Below are 26374 nucleotides of genomic sequence, written 5' to 3' on the forward strand. Positions count from 1 at the left end.
TTCTTTTACGTTTGCTAAGGAGTGATTTACTTCCAATTATGTGGTCAATTTTAGAGTAGGTGTGATGTGGTGCTGAGAAGAATGTATATTCTGTGAATTTGGGGTGTAGAGTTCTGTAAATGTCTATTAGGTTTGCCTGGTCCAGATCTGAATTCAAGCCCTGGACATCCTTGTTAATTTTCTGTCTTGTTGATCTGTCTAATATTGACAGTGGGGTGTTAAAGTCTACCCCTATTATTGTATGGGAGTCTAAGTCTCTTTGTAAGTCATTAAGAACTTGCCTTATGTATCTGGTTGCTCCTGTATTGGGTGTGTATATATTTAGGATCATTAGCTCTTCATGTTGCATTGATCCTTTCACCATTATGTAATGTCCTTCTTTGTCTCTTTTGATCTTTGTTGGTTTAAAGTCTATTTTTTCAGAGATGAGAATTGCAACTCCTTCTTTTTTTTTTTTTTCTCTCCATTTGCTTGGTAAATCTTCCTTCATCCCTTTATTTTGAGCCTTTGTGTATCCTTGCATGTGAGATGGGTTACTGGATACTGCACACCGATGGGTTTTGGCTTTTTATCCAATTTTCCAATCTGTGTCTTTTGATTGGGGTATTTAGCCCATTTATATTTAGGGTTAATATTGTTATATGTGAATTTGATCCTGCCATTTTGATGCTAGCTAGCTGTTTTGCCTGTTAATTGATGCAGTTTCTTCATTGTGTTGATGCCTTTACCATTTGGTATGTTTTTGGAGTGGCTGGTACTGACTGTTCCTTTCTATGTTTAGTGCCTCTTTCAGGAGCTCTTGTAGAGCAGGCCTGGTGATGATGAAATCTCTGAATACTTGCTTGTTCGCAAAGGATTTTATTTTTCCTTCACTTATGAAGCTTAGTTTGGCTGGATATGAAATTCTGGGTTGAAAGTTCTTTTCTTTAAGGTTGTTGAATGTTGGCCCCCACTCTCTTCTTTCTTGTAGGGTTTCTGCTGAGAGATCTGCTGTGAGTCTGATGGGCTTCCCTTTGTGCGTAACCTGACATTTCTCTCTGGCTGCCCTTAGCATTGTCTCCTTCATTTCAACCCTGGTAAATCTGAGGATTATGGGCCTTGGTGTCGCTCTTCCTTAGGACTATCTTTGTGGCATTCTCTGCATTTCCTGACTTGAATATTGGCCTGCCTTGCTAGGTTAGGGAAGTTTTCCTGGATAATATCCTGAAGAGTATTTTACAACTTGGATTCATTCTCTCCATCACATTCAGATACACCCATCAAACATAGATTAGGTCTTTTCACATAGTCCCATATTTCTTGGAGACTTTGTTCATTCCTTTTTGCCCTTTTTTCTCTAATCTTTCCTTCTTGTTTTATTTCATTGAGTTGATCTTTGACCTCTGATATCTTCTCTTCTGCTTGGTCAATTTGGCTGTTGTGTATGCTTCACAAAGTTTTTATGTTGTGTTTTTCAGCTTCATCAATTCACTTATATTCCTCTCTAAGGTGTCTATTCTCATTAACATTTCGTCAAATCTTTTTTCAACATTCTTAGTTTCTTTGTATTGGGTTAGAACATCTTCTTTTAGCTCAGAGAAGTTTCTTATGATCCACCTTCTGAAGCCTGATTCTGTCAATTCATCACACTCATTCTCCATCCAGCCTTGTTCCCTTGCTGGTGACGAGTTGTGATCCCTTGTAGGAGAAGAGGCGTTCTGGTTTTGGGCGTTTTCATCCTTTTTGCACTGGTTTCTTCCCATCTTTGTTTATTTATCCACCCATCGTCTTTGTAGTTGTTGACTTTCAGATTGGGTCTCTGAGTGGACTTCCAGTTTGTTGATGATGAAGTTATTTCTTTCTGTTTCTTAGTTTTCCTTCTACCAGTCTGACTCCTCTGCTGTAGGACTGCTGAGGTCCTCTCCAGGCCCTGCTTGCCTGGGGATCACCTGCAGCAACTGCAGAACAGTAAGGGTTGCTGCCAGTTTCTTCTTCTGCTATCTTTGTCCCAGAGGTATACCCGCCACCTGGCTAGTTTTTAAAAAATTTTTGTAGAGATGGGGCCTCCCTGTGTTGCCCAAGATAGACTCAAACACTCTGCCTGCTTCATCCTCCCAAAGTGCTGGGATTAAAGCATGAACCACCATGCCAAGCCCTCTTTTATTAAAATAGTTCTTATTTTAAAGGCAATTTATGTGCAGTCTAGGTTTCTTTAGAAACTTAGAAAGAGACCAGACATGGTGGAATGCCTGAAATCCCAGCACTTTGGGAGGCCAAAGTGAGAGGATTGCTTGAAGCCCAGAGTTAGAGAGCAGCCTGGCAACAAAGCAAGGTCCTGTCTCAATAATAATAACAAGCCAGACTTGGTGGTGTATCCTTGTACTACCACTTCTCAGGAGACTGAGGTGGGAGGATTGTGTGAGTCTAAGAATTCAGGGTACAGTGAGCCATGATTGCACCACTGTACTCCAGCCTGGGTGACCGAGCAAGACTCAAACACCACACACACACACACACACACACACACACACACACACACACAGACACACACACACACAAAACACATGTATAGAAAAAATAAAAGCATAAATTACTCATAATCTCAGCACACTCCCAAATAATCACTGCTAATTCTTAGTTATTTTCTTCTATTCTTTTTCCAAGCAAGTATAGTACTAATAGTAATTACGTGGATTGCATGGTTTTAATTCTGTTTTTTAAATTTAGCATTTTATCATGAGAATTTTTCCATATCACTTAACATTATTTCAAACAGGATTTATATGTATACAAAATATTTCACCTTAAAAAGACTTCATACCTTTGCCATTTATTGGACACTTGGGTTGTTTCTAGCTTTTCCCAATTATTAAAATTATCAGCAGGGAACATCTTTGAACTGAAACCTTGGCTTATCTCTGATTATTTCCTTAGTAAAATAACTATGTCAAGTAATATGACTATTTTAAGACTCTAAATATATTTTACAAAAAAAAAAAATACTTCCATAAAGGTTATAACAGGTTGCACTGCAAGCCACATTACTTGAGAGTTCTCATCTTACTGTACTCTCATAGGAATTTTTATCATTAAATAAAAAAAAAAAATCTTTACCCACATATTAGCTTAAAATGGCATTTCAGTGTCATTTTACTTAACATTTTTGGACTACTAGTGTGAATAAACATGGTTTTTATGTGTTTATTTGCCATTTGTCTTCTGTTAATTTTCTGTCTCTTCACTTATTTTCTGTTGAGGTTGTATAGTTTTCCTTACTTTTTGAAAAAGTTCTTTAGGTATTAGGTAGCTGAGCCTTCTCCAGCTCACATTTATTGTAATTATGTTTTCCAATTTTGCATTCCCTTCTTGTTTTGTTCACGGTGTTTTATACAGTCAAATTTAATGATATTTTTCTTTTGTAACTTCTTTCTTTGCTTCAACAATTTGAGGGCTTTTTGTCTTAAGAGTAGATAAATATTCAGCTATGTTTTCTGCATTTGTGATTTTTTTTACCTAGTTCTTAATCTGTTGGAAATTTATTTTAATATAAGGTAGGGATACAAGTTTATTTTTTCCCAATAAATGTCTCAGGACCATTTGTTACATGTGCCCTACTTTGCTTATTGCTTTGTGTGACATATACAATTTTATATATCATCTACCATGTGTAGATACCTCAGGTATAAATTACATTTTACAAATAATGTCACAATAGAAACAGGTAGAAAAAAAAGAACTCTGGTGCCCATTGAGAGAAACATACCATATTACAGCTATAACAATTATGTAACTACATTTCTATTTGCCTTCTAAATGTTTTTATTGCTTGTAGCCATTTGCTAACTCCTGAAGAAACTTCCACCTTTTCTTGTCCCAAGGAGTTGATTAATTACTTTTGTATAAGACAAAATGGTAAAGATTGGAATCCACAATGAGTCCTTTTATTCGGGTGAAGCAGAGGCTGATGGGACTGGGAGGTAGATGGGTAAAGTAATAGATAGATTACAAGATCAGAAACCACCCACCAGGCACTAGGAAAAGTTCCATCTGGCCAGACATACTGGCAATAGCATGTCCTGACTAGTGTTTGGGGGCAAAACGTAACAGTCTCTTAACAAGCTGCTTAGAACAGGTAATTCCAGGACATATGCCCAGGTGTGAACAGGACAACTTTGTGAGGTTTGGAAATAAAATCATATTTTTTTTCTTATCCACTTATATATTTTCTTTTTCATGTATTTTGTAAAATAGATAATATTTTCATGTAATGGTGTGAGAACATAACTTATTAAAAATAAATATACATAGTGGAGGTGCTTGCACTTTTTTTTAACTAATAGACATGATATCCAATAAAATTGGCAATCACCAGTTGAGATCATGTGACTTCAGGAAGATCTGTGCACAAACTTGCAGTTAATGGGTGGGACAGAAAGAGAGTAACTTAAGCCTGTGTTGGAAGGTCAGATGGACTGGGGTCTCAGGGAAGGAAGATAAGTATGGAAAATCAAGGCTGAAGCCAGTAATAATCAGAGACAAGACATATGTTCAAGGTAACTGCGGCAGGGTGGTGAGGGGCTGGGCTGCTGAGTTTGTTTCTGCAGCAGGTGAGGTTCAAGTGATTGGTAACACTGGAAAGGAGAACAGGTTACTGAAACTGTGGCCCAGGCTACCTGTTCAGCCATTTTCATTTGTCATTGTGCAAATGTCTATTACATAATCAAGGGTACCCTTGGTCAGTAACATCTGGAGCCTACATTCTATTTCCATTTTTTTAAGTCCACCAATAAGCAATTATACAGCAAATTTTATCAGTGTAAAAAGCTGTTGTATTCTCTCTAGTCAAACCATCCTCACCTTTCCTAAAGTGCCCATTGTGGAGGCTCTGTGAAATTGATGTTGCCCTTAGTCTTGAGTTAAAATGAGGCAGGGCCTCTTTTTTCTCTAAATTTTACTCAATAAATGCATAATTTCTGTGCATTAAATGATACCCACAATCATTGAAACTACTACCTCACCTCCTAAAAATCAGCATTTTACTATGTGCTTTTAAATGTAAGAGCATTCCCTAATTTAGCAAGCATTACATAATATGTGTCATTAATGTGTCATTGACTAGTTCAGTTAGCAAGGCCATGGAATAGGTATTCCTGTAAATCAGCTACCTTTACAGTCACTAACTAACTGACTTGGTTTCATAGCACAGACATTTATTTCAATTACACTGTGGTTCCTGTTATGATCAAATGAGATCAACTATGTGATATGATTTTGAAAAACATATTATAATAGTGGATGAATGAATATGTGTGTGGGTGTAGGTAGTTTACAGACAGAATGTGTAACACAGGCATGTAACTTGTAACTGAAACTTTTACAAAACCTAATTCATTCTCATTCTATAAAAATGTGTACATGCATATGCACATACACACACTGTGATAATGTATTTGTGTATTTGAGGTTTATAAATATTTAGTTTTAGAGTTCTGAAAAGTAAAATAGTTTCACTTCATCTGGATAAAGATCAGCATCGGGAACTATAAAAATGGCCATGATTTCCAATTGTTGAATAATTTGATTGCATATTTACTTTTTAGTAGTATGTTGGCATGCACGTAGATCCAGCTTTCCTTTCAACAAACAGCGATGTAGAAGATTTCCTTAAATGGTTACTCTTTCCTCAGTAAGAGCAACCATATAAAAATTATAGACTTATTAGTCACCATAGTTGAAAGTATTACATAAGGCTAACACTGTCCACATGTGGTGATAATGTTTTTACATCAGATTTATTAAGATCAAAGCTGGTTTTAACTACAGCAATGACACTGCTATTATTAAATAAGAGATGGAAGGCCTAATAGGTAATTGTCTATTTCTTTCTAACCTTTATGTGTTTTTATTAGGATAATGAATACAGAATTATCAACATCATGATCATAGGTTTTTTTTGGTTTTGAGTAATATCTGTAACGGCAAGCTCATTTTATTTTATAACCTACCCACACACAGACCTACAGTGAAGCAAAACAGACGCTGAAATATGTTTGTTGCCATTGGCTTTGAAGAAACCTCAGTGATGTTTGCCTCAATATTTTAAAAGAAAAAAGATTGGTACCTTTCTGAATAGATGTCACTGTGTCCTTCAAACGAAGCTGATACTGTAGAAAAGAAATGGATTGTCTTGTCTTTTACCAGTGAACAGCTTCACTGAACAAAACCCACCAGGAAAAATAAAGGGTTTTCAGAAGTGTAGTTGTTGTTGTTTAAGCAGATACTAGTTACTCTATCCTTACAGATATGTTATATATAATATGTTTATATGTGTATATATATATATATATATATATAGAGAGAGAGAGAGAGAGAGAGAGAGAGAGAGAATGTCAACATCCACAGAAACACACACACTTGCTTGACTTCTTCCTTTATTCCTTGAAACACTTTTGAGAGACCTGAAATCATCATACTTATATGGCAAGAGGGGAAAGGAATCAAGCTGACTTTTCCATATTACAATGTGCCTGTGACTGTGTTCTGTATTTTAGTGGCATTTTCTCATTCAACCTCCCAAAGCCCTGCATGGCATAATATGGTCTACATTTACAGATAAGAAAACAACATGTAGAGAGGCTAAGAAATCCACCCAAAGGTACAAAGCTCCTGGCAGAGCCAGGATTGGAGGCCAAGTATCAAGGTTCCAGTACAGATAGACCTACATACACTCAATTATACAGAAAGTTTTAATGAGGCTAGGTTTGACAATTACATGATAAGTAGAAGTTTTTGATTGATAAAATTTTTCAAAAACTCAGAGGGTTTATTGCCAAGTTTATTTTCTCCTAGAAACATTTTTGTCGTTGTTGTTGTTGCTGGCACGGACAGTTACAAAAATAAGTTAGAAGTAAACAGATAACAGTTTCTTGGCTGCCTTTATGTCTGTGAGCCTAACACGGCTCCCAGAAGGAAAAATATGCCGCAAGGAGACTTACATGCTATTGCTTATTTAGGTATCCTTTGACCACTTATTTACAATATCCAGTTACAGCCATGCTACTTTCCTTTTTGGGCAGAAGCACATACTCGCTTGACCATTATTTTGGCGGAAGCTGACATTGCCTGTCACTTCCAACATGTCCTTGTGTACCCTAGCTCATAATTGCAGCATTTGAGCTTGGAGCTCTCCTGACAACACAATTATCGCCAAATTTGCCGTCTTTGGGAACATTAGTGAGGTCCGCTTCAGAGGTCTCTTTGTCATATTGCAGATATGCTTCGCCTTGCATCATAAATGCATTTCTAAAAGTAGTTTCCTATTGAGTTATTTCGTAATAACATATTTTCTAACTACAAAATACATGTTCATTGTGGACAAATTTGGAACTTCAGAAAATTTCCAATAAGTATTCCAATATTTATTTATATTTTATAAAATATAAATACATAACCTGTCATTGCAGCATCCAGGGATAGCCATCATTAAAATATGTTGGTTTATTTCCTGCATAACCCTTTAAAGCATATATACACACATACCCCACATACTTACACAGAGACACACATATACACATACACACACACACACACACACACACACACATATATATATATATATATATATATATACATTTTTATGGTTATATCTTATTGTTGTGTACCAGATGAATATCAGGAGTGTATATATATATATATATATATATATATATATATATTAATTTTTTAAAATATTTGTTTATTTTTTATTACTTTTTGAGACAGAGTCTTGCTCTGTCACTCAGGCTGGAGTGCAGTGGCACGATCTTGGCTCATTGCAACCTGTGTCTCCTGGGTTCAAGCGATTCTTGTGCCTCAGCCTCCTGAGTGGCTGGGATTACAATTGAACACCACCGCACCTGACTAATTTTTTGTATTTTTAGTAGAGACAGGGTTTCGCCATGTTGCCCAGGCTGGTCTCCAACTCCTGGCCTCAATTGATCCGCCCATCTCAGCCTCCCAAAGTGCTGAGATTATAGGCATGAGCCACCACTCCTGGCCTGTATATATATACGTTTTCATTCTGCATTGTTCACTTCACAGTTTTAAGAAGGATTTTCCCATATCTGTTAGGATTCTAGAAAAATCCGATATTCTAATGGTGGCATAGGAAACCATTTTACTTATAACAAAATGATTTATTTAATATTTAGCAATTCTCTCATTGTTGGACATTTAAAATTTTCCTCTTTTTTCTCTATTATAAATAGTGATTCACTAAGCATCTTTATAGAAGAAAATTAATCTATATCTCTGGTTAATTACTTTGGCAAAATTTTTGAAAATGCTATTACTGGTTCAAAGAGTTTAAATGGTTTCAAACTTGTCAAGATATACTAAATATACTTCCAGATAATTTTTAAAACAAATTATAACCCTACATTAAAAAAAAAAAAACATTCTGGTGGCTCACGCCTGTAATCCCAGCTCTTTGGGAGGCCAAGGCAGGCAGATCACCTGAGGTCAGGAGTTCAAGAGCAGCCTGGCCAACATGGCGAAACCACGTCTCTACTAAAAAAAATTAGCTGGACATGGTGGCACATACCTGTAATATCAGCTACTTCGGAGGCTGAGGCAGTAGGATCGCTTGAACCTTGGAGGCGAAGGTTGCAGTGAGCCAATATCTCACCATTGCACTCCAGCCTGGGCAACAAGAGTGAAATTTTGTCTTAAAAAAAAAAAAAAGTTCTTTAAAGAAATTTTATAGAGAATTCTCATTTTTAGAAAGAGCAAACATTTATATATTTATTAATATTTAAATCTGGAGTTTTGTAAAGTTTTGTCTAGTTAGACACTTATGAATGGGAAATTGAGGCCCCAGTTCCACATAAGAGACAAACACAAAAATCTATCTTCTAAAGCTGGCCAAAAGCAGTTACATTTCTATGATCAATTAAGAAGAAAAACAGTTGAGTCTTCTGTTGAAATGATTTTGATAGTTGGGGTGATTTTCGATGGGGGAATATGTTACTGTTTCTCTTTAATGTTGTGATACATTTTTGCTCTTACATGACTCTGTAGTAAAAACAAGAATCATATTACTCAGTCTTGTTCATATAGCAATATCAGGCTGTGAAATTCATATTGCTCAGACAGTAGTTCTCCAACTATGATGTATGTAGGAAATACTGTGCCTGCTCTCTCTTAAATGTAGAGTCCTGAGCTTCATCCCTAAGACCCTGATTCATTTGCTTTAGATAACGCCAAGAGCTATTCATTTTTAACAAGCACCCCAGTTAATTCTAAGGCAGATGGTCCAAGGCCATATTGTGAGAAAAGCCAGTATAATGATGGAGAATTCTGACTTTAATATTTTGACAATGGATCTACATCTGTCTGTAATTTATTTTACTGCTCACTGCCTCTGTTTCCTCATCTATAAAGGAGGGAAGAAAATGCCAGTCTCCTCCACCTGGGATTCTTGTGAGGATTAAATGAAATAAGCCATGCAAATGAATTTAACCCAGTCTACATCATATAGTAAATAATAAATGCTAACCCATTATTATTACTGTTGTCACTAGTATTCATATTGACATCATTATTTTTTCATTGGAAAATGTAAATGTACAATTTTAAATGATTAGCATTGTTGGTGGATTACTGATTGCAATTTGTCCTGCTGTCTTTTCTGACATTGCTAAATTTCTTTTACTTGAATATTGTCCTTATTTTTCTCTTGTTCCCACCCACACACACCAGTGGAGTTGAAATTGAGTTGAGATCAAATGTAGCAGGTGTTACTCAGAGAATTTGGTAAGACTAGTTGAAAAAGGATCAATGAAACTTTATCAAAAGTAAAATAGTGATTCTCCTGGTCACCTGCTTGGAGAACCTGTTAGGAAGTATGGGGTTCTCTAGGCCACCATAGAGCTATAATCTGCACCTTATATCAGCCATAGCAAGTAATTACACAGTAAATTTCCCCTCACCTAGTTTAACAGTAAAACCTGTTTAAAAACATGGAGGGGGCTCGGCATAGTGGCTTACACCTGTAATCCAAGCACTTTGGGAGGTGGAAGTGGGTGGATTGCTGGAGCTCAGGAGTTCAAGACCAGCCTGGACAACACAGTGAAACCTAGTCTCTAATAAAATAGAAAAACTTAGCTGGGCATGGTGGTGCGCACCTGTAGTCCCAGCTACTTGGGAGGCTGAGGCAGGGGAATTGCTTGAACCTGTAAGAGGGAGATTGCAATGAGCTGAGATCATGCCACTGCGCTCCAGCCTGGGCAACAGAGCAAGACTCCATCTCAAAAAAAAAAAAAAAAAAAAAAAAAAAAAACATGGAGGGTGTTTTGTTTCGTTTTGGTTTTGTTTTCTTTTGTTTTGTTTTTTTGAGATGAGATCTCATTATGTTGCAAAGGCTGGAGTGCAGTGACTATTCATAGGTCTGATCATAGCACACTATAGACTCAAACTCCTGTGCTCAAATGATCCTCTCATGTCAGCTTCTTGAGTAGCTGGGAATACAGGTGTAGCCCACCATGCCTGACCATGGAGTTCTTAAAAGTGGGTGTTGACATACATGTATATAAAATTCATTCAATAAATAGTGATCACATTCCTAGACTTGGTGTGAGGACCATGCTAGGTATTGGAAATACAAAAATGAATATATTAATATTAAAGTCACTTAATTCAGCTGTTCCCTGTGATAATCTTTCTGAAACAAAGCAAAATAGTACAGAATCTTAGGCACTATTCAGTTTGTGGCTACTTCCTCCTAAAGATTAATGTATCTAACTTGCTGACTGCTAGATATTTTAGTTGTTTCAAAATGTATTGATTTGGCTAAAGAATCTACTATGACTAAACTAGGGTACCTTAAAGCACAAGTCAAATGTGTTAAGAGCAAATACAATATCAGCAAATATCTATAAAATCCCCAGAGCAAAGTCCTCTCAAAGGCCTACTTATTTCAAGTCAAATTTAGTTAAACTACATAACTTAGACTGTCCCCTGAGTATCAGTGGAATTTCTCCCAGAGCTGTGACTTTGTCAAGCTAAGTTACCCTTTCTCCTGACCTTTGGAAAGAGGCAACATTTATTGTTTTGTGTGTGTCCTTAAGCTGGGTGCTTAGCAAATATTCTCTCATTAAAACCTAAAACAGCCTTTTCTTACACCTAGAACCTTGTAAAAAATATGTCAGGAGCAGGATGATCACCTTATAAGGCGCAGGCAGCCAAGAAGCTGTTTTCTTTTTCAGTCAAGTGTAGAGAGCATCCATGATGCCAAGTTCTCAGCTGTGGCTGGTACAGCCGGGTGCAACAGGAGGCATAGTTGCCACTCCTCAGACAGAACAAGGACATGGCTGGACCCAGTGTCCTTCTTACTCCGGGCCAGGCAGGGTAGCAGACCTAGTTATTGAATGTCCCTTTATTGATAGTTACTTAACTTCAATAGGATCTTGTTTTTATGGTAGGCAGATTGTCCTTAATTGGTTTGAACTTTGTCTTCTTTTCATAGCAGAAATTCTTAGTCTGCTGTCCACAAATAAGCTTTGGAGATCTGCCTACCTCCCTTAAAATAACAAAAATGTACAGCATTTAGTAAGTGTCACGCAGTGTGCTGAACACTTCACATGCTTTATTTCCTCTAAACTTCATAACGACTCATCACATAGGTACTTTTTTTATTTCCATTTTTGAAATGAAATTTAAAGAGATTAAATGATATGAAGGTCACAAAACTATATAGCAGTACAGTCTTGATTTTAGGCCAGGCTATCTAACTCCAAAGCCCTTAGCTTAACCACTAGGCTATACTGAACTTTATGGAATTACATCCAAAAAGGGTGTGTGTGTGTTTATAAATTTTTCTGAAGACTTACATTTCCAAAGATTTGTAAGTCATCTGATTCTCAAAGAAGTCTTTTATCTCCAAAATTTGAAAGCCTTTGCAACAGGGTGGCTATACTTATGAACTTTTATTAGAATAACCCTAAACAGATAAAATGTTCTCCTGAGTCCAGAGCAGGGTCTATACCTATTGGGATACTATACGGTGATCAACTGAATCACTTGGTTAGTTAACTAGAAGATCTCCAGGTCTTGAGCTGAGCTTAGTGCTTTACAGACATGTGCCATTCATTTATCACCTATACCACTCATCCAATATCCAAAGAACTATGAAGGCTGAAGGAAAATAAGTGGGTGAACACAGGTGCAAAGAAATCATAAATTTGAAGCATTCTATTTAAAATTATCATCTGTTGCTAAAACTGGCATGTTATTCCAAACATCAATTGCAATATGCTATTCAATAAGGGTTTTCAACTAGTTTATAATAGGTAAATTGCTCTTTTCAAAAAAACCAAGGTTAAAGTCATATCCTCTCTCTACTCTGACAAAGTCACAGTCACATAAAATCATGGTCCTAGAGTAAATATAATAATAGAATTTCGTTCTGATAGAGACCGTAAGTATACTAATACCTCCATTAAAAATATAGGTGGGCTACCTGAACTGAGAAGGTTGTGTCATGGCTCTTAGTTTAAATAACTGAAAGGGTTGACAGAGATTATTGCCTTAGTGTCTCACTGGCCTCAAGATGCATGCAATGAGTAGAATTAAGACCATCTTATTAAAATACCAAAGCAATGTATAAGAAATTCTCATGTATTAAAGGGGAAAGAAGAAAAAGGAATTTCACATTTGCTGAGCATGTACTACTTTCAAAACTCTGTTCTAGGTGCTTTCATATTCATTAACTCATTTTAATATGTGAGTGCTTTATAATCCTTTTGAACAAGTGTGGAATGTTTCAGGCTCAGAGAGGGTAAGAAGCTTTGCTTAAGGTCCCCTAGCTGACAGACAAGTAACAGAACCTGTTCAAATTCAGATCTGAACAACAATGTGCATGTTGTTTTTGCTATGATTTGATGCGTTGGAAAGCTAAATGGCATTTGGGAACCTAGAGTTAAAGCATCAGTATTTTACTAAGGGGCCATTGGATCATTGAGAGGCAACAAATTATAATGGATAAAAATACAAATTTCAGGCGAGTCACTTCTCTTAGCACTATTGCTTAATGTGAAATAGTAATAAAAGTCAAATGAGACAATGGATGTGAGATGCTGAAAATAGCACATTCTCTGTTGTTAGCTATCATGATTATTGTGTTACCCTTGGGAAAAGGCCCATAGAACAGTGGCAGCTGGGCCCCCTGGACAGTGAACCACCAACCTAAAGATTGTCTGGGCAGGCTTGCCTTCGGGAGTTCATGCATGTCAGCCCTAATTCTGACCAGGAATTCAGTGGCAAGAGAGCAGAGTTGTGGAGAGTTTCACAGGTAGTAAGGTCTTCAGTGAGGAGGCATTTCAGCAAAGTGATCAGTGTTGTCAAAACTATGAAAGATGTTGAAAAACAGACTTTCTACCTAAGACATCAACTAAAGTTTGAAGCTTCAAGGAGAAGGCATAGTTCTATCAACAGACAGCACCAACACTTAAACCCTATGTGGTAGATTTAAATGCTGAGCCCTCAAAATCATTTGCCTGTTTTACTTTAGCTCCAGCAAATGGGTAGGGAAACCCTTCTTCTTTCATCCCTCTCCCATGTTTGCTGTTGCTTAAGCAGTATTTATTTTGGTAACAGGAATACCTAGCCTTACCACTTAATCTCCACCATTCCAAAGAAAATCTTTCTGAGGTCATCTTAACGTCATCTCTACGCAATAAATATCTCGGGTTTCTCGTTATTCCCAAGGACACTGACCTCACATTTCATCTTGTCTTAAAGTCAAAAGTACCTTTGTCCTTAACTCACACCATGTATATATGAGACTGGGATATGAGAGAGATTTGTTACATCTTGCTTGATATGTTTTGGCATTACAGGTAGTGTAGGTTTTGTTACTACAGTTTAACTTTCAAAATATGTATGAGATTTCTCGGGTGAAATAGAACCTTTGAGGTGCTGTTTCAAAGGGATAGATAGCTATGATTCAGAGGAATCATTTCTAAAAGATGGCACTCTTTCTCCTTCCAGTTCTTCTGTTCAATAGCAGGCCCAGGGAATGGAAGAGGCAGTTTTTATTATTTCAAATGAGAGCATCAAAGATCAAAGTTCAAGCTGCTCAACAAAAGTCAAATGACCTTTTTTCCTACTGCATTCATAAATACATAAGAGCTGATGTTTCATTATGTTTAAATACAAAATTCACACTCCTACTTTTTTTTTAATATGTGAGTGTGGAATATGTGTTTGAAGAATTGTGTATTCTTCAAATGCTCGTCTAATTACTGTTGCCTACTCATCCAAATACAAATGACAAGGTCTCAGTTTGCTGTTGTTCCTATTTTGCAAGAGTTAATAATTTTGGTTGAGAAACACAAAGGACAAATATGTCATTATTTGCTAACCATGCCTATTATTAGTTTTGTGCCTTCATAACGTAAGTAAATAGCCACAAATACACAGCGCTTATCACACGCCAGGCATGATTCAGTGGCATGTTCTCCATGTTATCGAAGAAGAGACAAAGGCATGGAGAGAGTAACTTGGCCAAACTCACAAGGCTAAAAAGGCAGATAATCAGGTTTTCAACTCAGATTGCCTAGACCCTGTGTTCTTAACTATCATCATATAGTGTCTCTCTTACTGTTTCTCACTGAAGATGACAAAGATTAAAATCTCAGAAATAAATGTATCCTCCACAGGTAGGCATATGCATAGACTTCACATGTAATGAATAACAAAATGACTGCCTTTCACATAAAGTTACGAAGCAAACATATCATGAGTACTTTGTGCACACACTGGTTAGAACACATTACACATTTCATATCATTGAGTTCATACACACACACACCCCATAAGAGGGCAATATGATTTTTCCATGTGATAAAGAAGGAAAGGGAAGTTCAGACAGATTAGGTAAATGTCCAACATTGTTCAGATAGCAAGTAACAGATTTAAGATGCAAACATAGACCAGAGACCATTATTTTAGACCATGATGCCTGTTCTCACCAGTTATTCATTCACTTAATTGCTTAATATACATTTACTGAGTGCCTGCTATCTGTCAATGTCTTGTAAATCAACGTAGAAAAATCAGAAGATTTGAATTCACAGCATCTAGGTCCATAGCTCCATCATTAATGAGAAAACCAGTAAGCCTCTCATCATTAACCAGCAAACCAATAAACCTCTCATCATCATTAACCAGCAAACCAGTTTGCAGTTTTATTATCAAGAAAATGGGTTGACAAAAAAAATATTTATTTCACAGCAATGTTATGAAGCGCAAATAAAATAACGGATGTTTAGAAATTGGCAAGTGGTCAAGCAAACATGAATGTTAATTTTATTATGATGAGGAGACCCCCAACCTCAAATAGCTGGGGAGGGGTAGCTGATAAGGGGAGAAATGTGTCTAAAGTCAGTTGCAATACCCTGAGATAATGCTTTATTGAGAGTGTGAATAAGATGCTTGGAATTGTGGAAGGAAGAACTGGAGGTCATATTACACATTTCTTACTACATATTGAGCTTTGAAAAGTAAGAGTGATCGGTGGCTCAGGCCCGTAATCCCGGCACTTTGGGAAGGTGAGGTGGGTGGATCATGAGGTCAAGAGATCAAGACCATTCTGGTCAACATAGTGAAACCCTGTCTCTACTAAAAATACAAAAAGTTAGCTGGACATGGTGGCGCATGCCTGTAATCCCAGCTACTCAGGAGGCTGAGGCAGGAGAATTACCTGAACCCAGGAGGCGGAGGTTGCGGTGAGCCGAGATCGCGCCATTGCACTGCAGCCTGGGCAAAAAGAGCGAAACTCCGTCTCAAAAAAAAAGGAAAAGTAAAAAGAAAAAAGAAAAGAAAAGTAAGAATGATTTCATGAAGCAGAAATTGGTAGGATCTGAAACTTCATTACCTGTAAAATATACTCCAGGAGTGAGAACAGTATGACCAGAACTATCTTTGGAGGGGCCAGAAACAAGATTTGAAGGGAATTAGGACCCGATTTTGAAGTAACCTAAGTGCCATGATAAAGAATCCACTTTTAAAGGCAAGAGTAGTTATTCAAGGAAGTAAAATAATCACATTTTCCAACCGCCTCAAGCTATCGCCTTTTCCTTCCTTCTTTTCTTCCTTCCTTTCTTTCCTTCCTTCTCTCCCTCTCTCCTTTTTTCCCTTCTTTCTCCTTCCCATTTAACCACACACAAAATTCCAACAGCAGTGTAGAAAGTGGTGTTGAGGAGTTGGGCATGAGGGCAGGGACACCATCCAAGAAGCTGATTTGATATAACCTGCTGACGACAGCTTTGGCTCTTCTCACCCTCCCTCCCCAATAAGCACAGTGTAGAGGGAATATGAGCCGTCAGGAACGTTGCAATCAGGAATGTTGAAGCTAGAAGGGAGGTAAGCAAGTCTGGTGTTCCCAACCTGACAACACATCAAATAGCTATGACAGCCTTTGAAAGTAGAGATTCTGGGATCCAGCTTCAGCTTTACTGACACAGAGTATCCAAAAGGAGACCTACGAATCTGTATTTTTAAAAGCCTCTCTGAAGTGATGTGTAGACCAGTAATTGAAAAGGATAATTTCTTTAGTTTTTGATGAAATAACTAAGTCCCAGAGAAGTCAAGAGGTTTGCCAAAATCACAACGAGGTAGTAGCAGGATCAGAACTCAAACTCAAGGCTCCCAATTCTCAACCCAGTAGCATAGCCCAGCATCAGTTCTTATCTTAGTGTCAAATACATTCTTACCCATGAACAGTGATCACAAAAGCAGGGAGGGAGAGAGGGTGTCAAGGGTCCAAAAATATCTATCGGGTCCTGTGTTCACTACTTGGGTGACAGGATCATTAGAAGCCCAAACCTCAGCTTCATGCAATATAGCCATGTAACAAAACTGCGCGTGGACCCCTGGATCTAAAATTTAAAAATCAATAATTAATAAAAAGAAATATATTCCTATTTTTCTTAAATATTCTTCAGAATATTAAGTGGGAATCCCTTTGTTTTACAAAGCTGGTCTCATATGTTTAAGTAAATTTAACCAGATAGTTGTTTTCTGTGTCTTCCTCTAAGTACTAACAAACATTTACCATACACTATAAAGCATTACAATATTGTTAGGATGATTAACAAGATTAAAAAGTGAAGAACTCTTGCTACAATCCTTTTTCCAGCTTTTTCATTCTGTTGTTTAGAGACATGTAAACACATCCATTCATTTCAGCAAAATGGCATGTTCCACACAAAGGTTTTGAACATTGTGCTTAGCTAGAGAATATCTCTAGTGAGTGTTCATGAGGGACATTAAAATAAGTATTTCTCTTTATTTCAAGTTTTATGAAATTAAAAGTAATCCATTTGTTCAATTCTTCATTTAAATATTTAGCCCAAAGAACAGAAGATTTGGGATTGAATCATAATCCAGACATTGAAATCTATGAGAGACTTTAGGCACATCATTGCCCTCCTTCCTGAGTTTCAGATTTTTCTTCAGCAAATAAAGGTAAAAATCCACACTCCCAGACCCACCACCTACGTCACTGTGTAAATTCCATTGAACAATGGCTGTGAAGGGGCTCAGAAAAGACCTGCTTGTGAGGGCAGGAGAAGCGCAAGAGGAAAAGGCTTCTGGGAGGAGTTCTTTGGTCTCCCCCAGCATAGCTTATCTGACCATCAGGGTCACAGACGGAACTCTTTGTGGACATGGCAAGTGAGAAAGCACCCAAGGTGCCCTGAGAGATTATTTTCATGTATTCTGAAAGGCCACATACTTTAGTGGGATTAGTGGCATGTGTGGTAAGGAGACTCATAATTACGTTGCAAGTTTAAAGTACAGCTCCGTAGGAAGAAGCTAAGAGCAGAAAAAGCATAGATGTGGTTTGGATATTTTTTTTTTCCTCTCGTCAAATTCAAGTTTTGAATTTTACAAAAAAAGAACAAGAACACTGAAACAGTCATATTTTAAGATTTCTAAAAGGCTTAAAGACATTAAAAAAAAAAAGCAAAGATGATACCTACACTGAATGCTTATTAAAAAAAAAAAAAAAACTCTTGACTTGGGTTTCATGAAGTACAGGCATGTGCTCACTCTGTAATTCTGAAAGGCTATTTTCAAAATTTGGTCATATTAAATTTCAAAGGTCAGCAAAGTGTATAATCATGTTTAGGTTTGTTTTTTCCCCTAAGTTTAAAAAACTGACATCTATTCTTTTTTTAGACTTCTTAATGTATGAAAAAAGAGTAAAAGTTATCTTACAGCATATATTTTTCTGTAAAAATAGCTACTTTTAAATTATTTATCAGGGGGTATTCATTTTACATAATCAGGCTGGAGATGGAGGTTCTATTTACATATTTACACTATTGTGGTACAGTATAGTACTAAATATTTTACAGGCCAGCAATCAAAAGAATTACAGTTGCTAATAGGAAACACTAAATCTGAGGATTCTGGCATGACTGTGTATAGCTGGTTGGAAAAATCTTTGCTGAATTGAATGGCTTTCTCATTGGAGATGGCCTTGTTTACTCTGTACTTAAGAGTTCGGTGTGCCATTTTGGACTCTTCATTGAAAAAGCATAAGTCATATTTTAAAGGAGGATAAGTGGAAAATAAAATGGAAGCCAAGATTATATGGAATAAATTCTACAAAAAAAGAAAAAAGAAAGACAAAATATGCATAGTTGAATATCATAATCTATCCAGAAAATAGATGAAGTGGCCCAAAAATGGATGAATGTATTCAAATATTTGAGAAATATTATTTCATAAAAATGAGAATAATTTTAAGGCTGAAGAAGTAAAACTTGATTTTTTAAAATTTGAGAACATAGTTAATGTTAAAGAGGGTCAGCAAAGAACATCGCTTCTCAACTTGAGATGATTAGAGAAGAGGTCAAATGCCTTTAGCAAATAGCATGCTATGGACCTGGCAAGGCAACAGGATTTGTGAACAGCCTCACCATGAATTTGGTCATTCTGAGGGTAAAGAAAATCCCAACTTAATTTTGGAACAAAGATCAATGTGACTACTACTGTCCTTATGTCTTCTCAATGAACTTTATGATTCCTCCCAGGCTGGTGAGAGTAGGTAGTTGATGAGCATTTGTGGAATGAATAGGCGACTCATTTCTGTGACCTACTCTGTCACCCTCAGGATCTATTTATCCTTTGGTTTGATATCTAAGGTGGCAATGAAATATTTATTATACTAGAAATGCACTGAAGCTCAGAGAAGGAGAGCTGAAATTTTAGGAGGATGCTATATCAGCAAGAGGTTGCCCCAGGTAATATCCTTTCCTTCTAGAGAGGAACATTTGGCTCTAGGAGGGCATTTAGTCTATGAGTTCAGAACAGGAATGGTCTTAGGCATCTGATCCAACCTGCAACATTCCCAACTCACCCTGATTCCATTGCAAATGAGCTACACAACAGTGAAGAGTGGTTCTAGGCTGGGTTTGGATAAACTGGGAAATATTTCAAGAATTTTTCTATAGGCTCTTAACCATTTCCCTAGAAATGTGCACATTCAAAATGTTATTCTGTTTTGAAGTACCATCTTGAATAAGACAAGCCTAGTTTTTTGTTGTTTTTTAACATTTTAAAATAATTGATTCACAATATTTGTACATAGGATAATGGGATATTTTGTTACATGCATACAATGTATAATGACCAAGTCAAATTATTTTGGGTATCTACCACCTTGGGCATTTAGCATTTCTATGTATTGGAATAATTTCAATTGCTTTCTTCTGGCTACTTTGAAATATATAATACATTATTCTTAACTATAGTCTCCCAACTCTGCTATCACACACTGTAACTCATTTCTTCCATCTAACTCTATGTTTTCATACATTAGGCAATCTCTCTTCATTCTCTTCCTCCTCTGAGACTCAGGCAACTATCCTATTACCTTCCTGAGATCAACTTTTTTTAATACCCACTGATGAATGAGAACATGCCATATTTCTGTATCTATACCTGGCTTATTTCACTTAACATTCAGTTCAATCCATGTTGCTGAAAATGACAGGATTTTTTTTTTTTTTGGCTGAATAGTATTCCATTGTGTGTGTGTATGTATACACACTACATTTTCTTTTTATTGTTTTACTTTTTATTTGTTTATTTCTTAAAGCCTTTAGCACCCAGGATTCTTAGGCAGTCGCCCATCCAAGTACTTACCAGGCCCAACCCTGTTTAGCTTCTGAGATCAGACAAGATCGGGCGAGTTCACGGTGGTGTGGCCATAGACACACTACATTTTCTTTATCCGTTTGTTAGTTGATGGATATTTTGGTCGATTCCATGTATTAGCTATTGTGAATAGTGCTGCAATAAGCATGAGGGTGCAGGTATCCCTTTGACATACAGATTTCCTTTCCTTTTCCTTTAGATAAATATCCAGTAGGGGGATTGCTGGATTGTATAATAGTTCTACTTTTAGTTTTTTGAGAAATCTCTATGCTGTTTTCCATAATGGCCATATTAATTTATATTCCCACTAAATAAGACTTGTTTTTTCTGCATGTCCTCACCAGCATGTATTATTTTTTGTCTTTTGCTAATAGCCATTCTAAGATAAGATACCTCATTGTGGTTTTGATTTGTAGTTCCCCAATGATTAGTAATATTGAGCACTTTTGTATACCTGTTGGTATGTCTTCTTTTTAGAAAACATGGCTTCTTCTATTCATGTCCTTTGTCCACTTTGTGATGGGATTATTTGGGTTTTTTTTTTTTTTGCTTTGTTTTTGCTGTTAACTTGAGTCCCTAGCATATTCTGGATATTAGTCCATTGTCAGATGAATAGTTTGCAAATATTTTCTCCCATTTAACATGTTGTCTTTTCACTCTGTAATTGTTTCCTTTGCTATGTTTAATATAGTCCCATTTGTCTATTTTAATTTTTGTTGTCAGTCTTAAGGCAAGCCTAGTTTGATCTGGAACTTCTGAAATCTCATTGGCTCAAGTAAAGCACAGCTGTAAATCCTGAGTGTTGATTACTCTTGATACTGGATGTCTTATGTAATCCAGAGACAGATTCATGTGTCAGGTTCACACTTGAACTGATCCTCTGTAACTTTACTGATTGTTGTTAAGGCAGTACAGAACCAGACTGGCTTTCACATTACACAACAATCACAACCATGTATAGTAATTATAGACTTATTCTCTAACACCTCTTAAGCACTTAGATAATGATAAATGTCTTGATGAAAATACCTGTAACCACAGAAGATCAAGGGAATAAAAAAACCTAAATAAAGTGTGAAAGTGGTAGAAGTGAAGACATAGTTGGTTTCACTTGGGCCAGAGATAGATTGTGAAACATTTGAGAGTTTAACATACTTTCAGTACTGCCAGTCTACTTTGATGTAATGCAGTGTGTTGAATGCTATTATGCTAACAAATAAACCCCCAAAATTAAATGACTTAATAACAAGTCATTCTTCATCAACTAGCTTTCTAGGATGGTGTTTAGGAGGATAAGGCTGCTCTCCTTGCTCTTAGTCATGGACCAGGATTCTCCCACCTTCTGTTTCTACCATCCTGCATGCATCAGCATCTTCAGCATCCAGCTGACAGAAAAAGAACATCAAGATGGACATGTGGGAGGGGCTATGAACCAGTCCTGAAAGTGGCATGCAATATTTCTGCTCACATCCAATCACTTGTCCAAATCTAATTGCAAGGGAGACATAGAAATGAGAACTTCTTGTATGCCCAGGAACAGGCAGAGAATGGAATATGGCAGACAGCAAGCAGAATTTCCTATATTCGCAGTCCTGATTATTTAATTCTATGCTTCTCCAAGGTCATTTTGTCTTCAGCCAGGATTCTATTTCAAGGAAACATATTTCTTCACTCTACAATATCATTGTTGAAGTAGATACTGCTGCCTCTGTGGTAGCCCATCCAATATCTTAAAACCTTTAAAAGATAATTTGTAACCATACATAATTCACCCAATATAAGAAATCATGAGAGAGAGCTAATCTCAGTGTACTTATTATACAATGAGAAACATAATGAGACGGATCTTTTTTATTCTCCACTATATATTTTAAAAGAATTGCAGAGGAGAGTGATTGTTTATGTTCATCATAAGGTAATATTCTTATCATTGCTTTGCCTCAGTAAGACTGAAAAAAAATTGTCTGTAATTCAGGCCACACAACCCTCTGAAGCCCTTTTCCATTCACTCAACCCCCATTAAAGCAGAAAACTCGTCTGTTTGGATTGTTGAGGTTGGAAACTGAATAATACCACTTCTCCAAAATAGATTTAATAATAGGGCTGGTGAATGGCTTCCTGACCTGTTTGATGGAGAGTGTGAGCCCAGAGGAAAAACATGGTATATGAGTTTTCATATCCATTAGTCTAAAAGAATCAGAATTAGGTTATATTTTTAAAGATAATTATAATAGAACTATTACTTTTTTGTTTTGTATTATAATCTTACCTAGACTTATTTAACATATTTAATATATAATATTTTAATGGTAAGTAGTTCTACACAGGATTTATCATTCAATCATTCTTATTTATTCAACAAAATATTTTGGAAATTAATTTTTGGTTAAATCTAAATACCCAGATATACAGGAATGTGATTGAGGATCACATTTTTAAAACCCGTCCCTCAAAAAGAAAATTGTAATATCTTGGGAGACAGCTATGGTTTGAAGATCACCCCTCTTCAAAGTGGGTTCAATATCTGACCTAGTGGAATCAGTCTCCATTCCCCAGGACTAGATGACACTCAATGATCTGGGAAAAATGAACATGTGAAAATAACAAGAATTTTGAGAAATATGAGTAAACTTTGAAAATTTGGATACTGAAAATAGAAAGAAAGAGATGGAGGGGGATGGAGGAAGGGAAGGGGAGAGGGAGATGATCGGGAGGGAGGGAAAGAGAAAAAAGGAATGAAGAAAAAACTAATAATAATTTGTCTTTTAAAATAATATAACGTGTGACTGGGCACAGCGGCTCACGCCTGTAATCCCAGAACTTTGGGGGGCCAAGGCGGGCAAATCACCTGAGGTCAGTAATTCGAGACCAGCCTGACCAATATAGAGAAACCCCGTCCCTACTAAAAATACAAAATTAGCTGGGCGTAGTGACGCATGCCTCTAATCCCAGCTACTCAGGAGGCTGAGGCAGGAGAATCGCCTGAACCCAGAAGGCAGAGGTTGCGGTGAACTGAGATAGCACCATTGCACTTTAGCCTGAGCAACTCAAAAATCCATCTCCAAAAAAAAAAAAAAAAAAAAAAAAAAAAAAAAAGATAATATAAGTGCTACATTTTTATTTTCACCCATGCAATTGCTTTTCTTATCCTTTCCTGATATGTAGTTGCCTCAGATACAAGCCTATGTGAAACTAATGAAGATCAAGCTAAGAGCTTCTCACTGGTCTGGTTCCCTTTCAAGTTCTAAGACGGAAGGGTATTTGGAGCTGCACATAGTTTTAGGTTTTGTAAAATTTGAAAACCTAAGATGTTTTGGTATTGTTTTTCTGAAAGTGGACTCTTATAATTGTATAACCTTCATGCACCACAAAACCTAGATCCCACCCCTGATTGCATGGTTGATTGGTGTTCAAACAGGAGGATATTAAAAATAACCCCCATTAAAATGCCTTCTGAGTTCCAGACTATTTCTTCAAATGTACTAACAATCTCATTAATTGATAGGCCTCTTTCTTTAAATAAGTGACCAATTCCTAGCTAAATTAAAAATAGCAATGAAGTTTATTTGAAGTAGAGCTACACAGATAACCATGGAATGATAACCAGGATAGAAAAACTAGTGCTGCGTCTAAAGATAGCCATGTATTCCCAATACAAATATTTATTGAGCAACTCGTACATGTGAAGCACTGTTGTATCTGCTAGGGACACATTAATGAACAAAGTAGATTTGAAAAAAAAAATACTCTGCACTCGTGGATCTATTTAATGATGTAGGTAAAATGATAAAATGAGTAAAAAATGAAGTTCATCAGAGGCTGTTGAATGCTATGGAGAAAAATTAAAAGTAAGGAAGTCTTTTAAAAACAAAAAATGCTGGGAGGTTAGGGGTGGCAGTTTTAAATAGGCCAGCATGGGAATATCTCATGAAGGTAACACTGAGTTAATATCTGAAGAAAAAATATGCCAGGCAAGGAGAACTGCAAATCCAAAGGCCCTGAGGAAGGAGTTTGCACAGGTGCTTCAAGGACAGCTAGAGACCAAGAGGCTGAGCAGAGTGAACAAGAGGAAGAGATGGAGGTAAAGATGAGATTAGAGAGGCACCAAGGACCAGTCACTGAGGGCCTTAAACCATTGAGACGGCGGCTAGTATTTACTTTGAATAAAATAGGATACCATTATGGGATAGTGAGTAGGAACTTGCAGGGATTGAGCATACATTTTAGGATCACTCTATCTGCAATACAAAGAATGAATGTGGGTGGGTGGCTGGAGAAGTAGCCATTAAAATATCAGGGTTTCAAGGTGGGCTTATTAAAGCAATTTTAGTTGCTCTGTATCACAGAAACAATAAATAAATACAGAAACACTCCCCAGCTCCACCTTGGGTTTTTCTCTTTGCTTGTTTCTTTTCTTAATATTTTAACTTTTATTTCAGGTTCAGGGGTACATGTGCCGCTTTGTTATGTAGGTAAACTTGTGACTTGGGGATTTGGTGTACATATTATTTTGTCACCCAGGTACTAAACATAGTACCTGACAGTTGGTATTTTTTTTTCTGCTCCTCTCCCCGCCCTCACCATCCACCCTCAAGTAGGTCCCAGTGTCTATTGTTCCTCTCTTTCTGTCCATGTATTCTCATTATTTAGTTACCACTTGTAAGTGAAAACACACAATATTTGGTTTTCTTTTCTTGCATTAGTTTGCTAAAGATAATTGCCTGCAGCTCCATCCATGTTCCTACAAAGAACATGATCTTGTTCTTTCATGACTGCATAGTATTCCATGGTATATATGTACCAAATTTTCTTGATCCAGTCTATCATTGATGAACATTTAGTTTGATTCGATGTCTTTGCAATTGTGAATATTGCTGTAGCGAACACATGCATGCATTGTCTTTAAGGTAGAACGATTTCTATTCCTTTTGGCATATACCCAGTAGTGTGATTGCTGAATTGAATAGTAGTTCTGTTTTTAGTTCTTTGAGGAATCACCACACTGCTTTCCACAATGGTTGAAGTATTAATAATTTCCATTCTAACCAGCAGTATAGAAGCATTTCCTTTTCTCTGCAACCTTGCCAGCATCTGTTCTTTTTTGACTTTTTGGTAAGAGCCATTCTGAGTGGTATGAAATGGTATCTCACTGTCATTTTGATTTACAGTCAAAAAATTGTATTTCTCTAATGATTAGTGATTTTGAGCATTTTTTTCATATGCTTATTGGCCACATGTGTGCCTTCTTTGGAAAAGTGTTTACGTCCTTTGCCGACTTTTTAATGGGTTTGTTTGGTGTTTGCTTGAATGTTTGTTTAAGTTCCTTGTGGATTCTGGATATTAGAACTATGTTGGATAATATAATTTGCAACATTTAGTCCCATTCTGTAGGTTATCTGTTTACTTTGTTAATAGTTGGTGTTTTATTTTTTAATTTTGAGGAGTTTCAATTGGGTTTTGCTATTGAGTTGTAGGAGCGCCTATGTATTGTGGATATTAATATCATATCAGATATGTGGCTTGCAAATATTTTCTTCTGTAGGTTGCCTTTTCACTATCTTTTCTCCCTTGCTCTGCAGAAACCTTTTATTTTGATATAGTCCCACTTGCCTATTTTTGTTTTTTCGCTTATGCTTTGATGCTGCCATGGATTAGAAAACTTAATATTGTTAAAATGTCCACGCTGTCCAATAAAATCTCCACCAAAATCCAATGGTATTTTTTATAAAAATAGAAAAGCAATCTTCAAATTCATAAGAAACCACAAAAGACTGTGAAACGCCAAAACAATCTTGAAAAAGACAATAAAACTGGAGGTCTCATACGTCCTGATTTCAAAACATATTACTAAGTGACAGTAATCAAAGCAGTGTGCTACTGGCATAAAGACAACAATAAAACCAATAGAACAGAGTAGAGCCCAGAAATCAATCCACACATATACAGTTAACTGATCTTTGACGAGGGTGCCCACAATATGCAATGAAGAATGAAAAGTCTTGAACAAATGGTGTTGGGAAAACTGGATATTCATATGCAAATGAGTGAAATTAAACCTTTATCTTAAACTGTATACAAAAATCAGCTCAAAGGACTGAATTGTAAGACCTGAAGCTGTAAACCTAGAATAAAATTTAGGGGAAAAATTTCATGGCATTGGTCTTGGCAATAATTTGAGATGCTTTCTTAG

At 36.7% G+C, this 26374-nt stretch overlaps 1 protein-coding gene and 2 pseudogenes across 7 annotated transcripts in view; 2 read left to right on the forward strand and 1 right to left on the reverse strand.

Moving 5' to 3' along the window:
- LOC141583518 (T-complex protein 1 subunit beta pseudogene) overlaps positions 1-9129 on the forward strand; it is a 30500-nt pseudogene extending 21371 nt beyond the window's left edge.
- Positions 1-26374, forward strand: part of PDE4D (phosphodiesterase 4D) — a 1196841-nt gene that overhangs the window by 912825 nt on the left and 257642 nt on the right. The gene's annotated exons all lie outside the window — the stretch shown is intronic.
- Positions 20124-20242, reverse strand: LOC120365444 (5S ribosomal RNA; annotated as a pseudogene).

Source organism: Saimiri boliviensis, chromosome 1, assembly GCF_048565385.1.
Source record: "Saimiri boliviensis isolate mSaiBol1 chromosome 1, mSaiBol1.pri, whole genome shotgun sequence".
In the NCBI taxonomy this organism is placed as follows: domain Eukaryota; kingdom Metazoa; phylum Chordata; class Mammalia; order Primates; family Cebidae; genus Saimiri; species Saimiri boliviensis.